The following is a 4,785-nucleotide window of genomic DNA, read 5'->3' as shown; positions in this document are numbered from 1 at the left end:
AAAAAAGTATATAAAACATACACACACAGACACATATACAAACACAAAATAAAAGAAATTATAAATATCTGTGTGTACATATACACATATACATTTTAATTTATAATAAATGACCTGGTGACACACTCAACCTTAGGCTTTTACCTCGTGGAATACTTTTCTGGCTGCAATGTGCCAACACCACGTGTCACCAGGAAGCACTTCCCAAATGCATTTTGACTTTTGTTTTCAATCACATAACTAGTTTTGCCACCTACAGGCACTGTGGTGATTAATATCCATAGACTGTTTTCAGCGATACTAGACTACAAAGCTCTCAGAATTGAAACTAATGTTAATAGAAAAGGCAAGTTCCTTATAAAACAGGAATTAGAAAAATCTAAGGTAGCCCTGAACTTCTCTAGCATCAGTAAAATAAACCAGCTAAATGTTTCAGATCAGTAAGAGTGACAAAACATTCTTATTCCTTTGGCCTGTCAGAATGAATAATATGGCAGTATTCCCTCAGAAATTATGTTAAAATTAATTAGGTATATTCATAAAACAACAAAATATCATAGTTGAGATTATAATAGGACTCTTCAAATACACTCATTTTCTAAGGAATATGGATGAGATGGTCAGATTCCATATTACAAAATATTTTTCTTTTATTATAAAAACCTGCAATAAACAGAATTTACAATAACATATAATACGTAGGAAAAAATCCAAGGAGTATCCTTCGCCACGGCTCACACTCATTCCGTCGCGCTCAGTCTCCGTTGTTTGAAGCTTGGCACACTGGATGTATTATTACCAGATGCTGGACTTTTTATACAATGTTTCCACAAATTCTGACCATTATGTACCTAGTGAAATTGCATAMACAATCTTTACTGCTCAATTATTGTTATACTGCACTGTAGCTAAGGCTTGAGGGGAAGAGAATCATTTTATGACATATACACCAGATACTGTTGTTTGTGACTAGTCCCACCCTAGATTTCTTACTGGCAACATTTATTTTTAGTAATAAATTAGCTGATTGGTGATTCTATTGGTAGCAGATGTAAACATTTTGTTAAGGAGTATTCATTTTAAATTACAAGTACAAGAAGGTTGTGTTTTAACAACTTCTTAGCTTCATTTTCCAACACCACCAGACCTTTAATTTTAACATTTCACTTTTGCATACATACAAATATATATAAATATATAAAATTTCATATATAAACCTTTATAGGCAAGAGATTGYCCTTAAAGCTTTATTTTGAAAATCCTTCTATCGGTGACAAAGTGTCCAACGTGCACGAGGAGTCTGAACATGCAACCCACTGTGAAGACCTGGGCAGCCACGCACTGCTCTACACGTACCAAGCGTCTCCAGCAACAAACCATCATGCTGCATAGTGGTTTTTTTTTTTTAAGAGTTGTACTACTTGTGTGTGTGTATGTGTGTATGTCTGCACGTGCACGTTTTTCTTAGCATCTCAAATGCTGCCTTATGCACCAAGACCCCCACAGACGTCACAGCACTTGTGCAAACCCAGAGGAGGCCGCGTGTGGCCTCCCCACGCAGATGTTGTGCACCGSCCCACAAGACCGAGACTGCTGCCTAAGTGCAGTGAGCTGACAAGTAAATACATGCTGCTGCTCTCATCATTTCGGAAGCCACCTCACAAAGTAGTCTCATTAGCACAAAACAAAACACCACGAAAATAGTAACTTGAAAAAAAATCACACTCAAAGATGTTTTTGTTTGGCTTTTCTGGTTTTGTTTTAAATTTTAGCTTTTAAACAACAATTAACAACAAATTAACAACAACTCAGATTTCTTTTTTCCCTCCCAGGACCATCCAATCCAACAGAAAATTGGCAGAGCTCACACTATTCCCCGTTAACACTCGGCACTCACCACTCGACAGCTTGGGAGAGGATGGGGCTTTGGTCAGAGCGTGCGGGTCGGTGTCTCGTTCCACAAGGAGCGCGTGGCCCTCCCGAGCACACTAAGGAGCGCACACACTGCTCGGGATGTTATAAACTGTATTGACTTTATAGAGATAAAGCTTAGGCCAGTCAGTTGTATAGAGCAGGAGTTATTTAATTTCATCCGCAATTTACTCACATGAAAATGAGTTTGATTTCACACTTCTCAAACTCTATGGAAATAACAGCAAGTGCTTAGCAGCAGCGCAAAGCAGCGGACGGGCACGTGCGGGCTAAGGAAGGCAGGAGATGCCAAGGAGGGACAGGACGCTCCGGAGGCAGCGGCTCCCGAGAGCGTCCACGGGCAGCCTGGAACCTGCTCCAAGGGGCCAGGGCAGCCACCCAGCTGGGCCCGGCAGCTCCTCACCCGCAGGGCTGCACCTTCTAACGGGTACTTGATATCCTGCATCGCGTCAGCTCCATTGCTTTGACGTTTAAATAGCCTGAGAATGGTTATTAAGCATCCTGTATCTTTATTTGGAAAACACTACACAATGGAAAAAGAGAACACATCATATTTATTATAGCTTTCATAGTTTTATACATGATTCACTGTTAAAATGTTTGTTTGAATACTGCTTTCAACTATGTTTACATACACATCTATCACCCAATAAAAATGACATTTAAATTCTATCTGGTAATTACTGTTTTGGATCTGTATATAAAGTTCCACGAACCTGAAGCCCTCTCTCTAAATCACACACAGGAATAAACACATTTAAATAGCGGCCATCAAGGCACCTGGCCATGAAACGCAGCCTACAAAACAAGGCCACACAACCCAGCACGGCCAGGCTCTGCACAGGGCCCGGCAAGCCCGGGAGCACAACCCGCACCAAGCCGCTCCACACACGGCACCCATCTCCTCCTGAACTGAGGGAGACGCGCACAGAAACGCGGGAATACGGCAGGCTTCCTCACCAGGCATTCAATATGCAGCTTTACTCATAAGGCTGCTATCTCCAGCACCCTAGGTTAAGACGGGAACATAACTATCAACTCTGCCTGTAAAACTACAACAACTTCAGGAAACAACAACAAGTTCAGGAAAGTGAAATCATTTCGTTGACTTGAGAACAGTGGAATAGGCTCTGAAATCCTTTCAGCCAACCTCTCCTGCAGTCGGAGCAGAGCGCAGAGCTCGAGGATTTCCAGGACACCCTAAAGCTACAAAGCACCGAAAGCAAAGCCTGGGTCACAGGAGCGGACAAGACAAGAAGCACCACCCGCACACGGTGCCAGCTCCAGCCCAAAGAGCGCGGTGCCGACCGCAGCTCCTCTTGCCCACACTGCCGAGCAGCAGGAGCTGCAGGTTGCTCCTGAGCGTTGCAGGGACCCCAGCCCCTGGTTCCTCTCTCCCCTGGCCTGAGACTTTGCAAGTTTCACGCCACAAACTACCCCAAGATCCACACAGTTGCCGCCTAAGCAAGTGCTTATAAAGCTCTCCCGAAAAGTCACTGTACATGAGCAGCAACAAGCTATACTGAAATAGAGAGTCTGCAAAGCAGGAAGTATAGAAACAATGCCATTCCAAAACAAAGACTAGAATGCATGGTCTTATCTGAAATCTCTCATCTTCCTAGAGACAAAACTACAGAGGAACACACGTGTCAGATTTCAAACTAAAACTGCTGGCATTAGGAAAAGCCAGCTTCGTTTTATCCCTAATGTTTGCATTCAGCTTTAAAAGCTTATACTCGTATAGCATACAAATTCCCTGAAACTCATGGATGGCTTCAGGTCAGAGTGATTCACTTACCAACCTGGTGGACGTCACTGCAAGCCCTTTGCCCAGAGGATAGTGCTCAGCGCAGAGTAGCTGCTGCCTGTGAAGTGTAGGTGCCTGAAGACCTGCAGATCCACTATCCTTACTGCTCACAACAGATGCCCTGGCCTAGGGCATTTTCAGTTAGAAGGAAAGAAAAAAGAAAAAAAGCCACACATACGTAAGAGATCACTTGCTAGTTTCTGAAGCAGTTTCCTTTACCACTATTTTAAGAGGTGGCATTGAGGGAAACCGTAACAGAGAGCAGCTGGACCACTTCTCTGATGAAGTTTTTGCAAGTCCTGTATATGTGTGTGTTTGTGTGTGTGTGTGTGTGTGTATAATATATATATATTTTTTTTTAAGGGGAGGAGGAAAAATGCTTTTCTCAGTGCTAAAAGAGTAAGATTTTGCTGCTTTCTCACAGCAGCATTCTGCTTCTTCACCGTGTCCTTACAGAAGACCAACACTATTGGATAACATGCTAGTGATTCCCAACTGCACAAATGCACTTCTCTCTCCTAGTGTATTTAGCTTCCCCCAATGAGTAGAGATTCTACTTCATATTTATGAATACTATCTGCAGCATTGTACACAAGACCCAAACACATACAAGCTAAGATTAGCAGTGACTAGTAGTAAGTATAGAACTGCTGACAGGTCCAAAAGCTATTACTGCTTTCCTTACAGCATCTTGCTCGAGAAAAAGCCAAACGCAGAATATCAAAATTAGCTGTGAACTGTATAATCCTATTGCTCAATTTCATGGCATTTAAGACGCTACCTTCCCCTCCTCACAATTCTGGATGTTAATCCACGCTGTAACCTGATTTAATTTTCCAGATGACAGGATGGGAATATGCTACACTGGCATGTTAGGCGAAGCGCACTCCTCTTTCACGCAACTTTCCTTACGTCATGAAGTGAAGAGTTTTGCTCCTTAAAGAGGCTAGACATGGGCAATCTCAAACTGCTCTGCATTTGAAAGATATGGATGCTATGAAACCAGGATAGCTATTATTTAAAAAAAAAAAAAAAAAAAAAAAAAA

At 42.2% G+C, this 4,785-nt stretch overlaps 1 protein-coding gene across 1 annotated transcript in view; it reads right to left on the bottom strand.

Moving 5' to 3' along the window:
- DENND1A (DENN domain containing 1A) overlaps window positions 1-4,785 on the bottom strand; it is a 150,208-nt gene that overhangs the window by 123,650 nt on the left and 21,773 nt on the right. The gene's annotated exons all lie outside the window — the stretch shown is intronic.

This window comes from Nothoprocta perdicaria, unplaced genomic scaffold, assembly GCF_003342845.1.
Source record: "Nothoprocta perdicaria isolate Ctin4 unplaced genomic scaffold, notPer1 scaffold_6, whole genome shotgun sequence".
Taxonomy (NCBI): Eukaryota; Metazoa; Chordata; class Aves; order Tinamiformes; family Tinamidae; genus Nothoprocta; species Nothoprocta perdicaria.
Note: the sequence above shows the minus strand (reverse complement) of the source record. Positions and strands in the feature narration are given on the sequence as shown.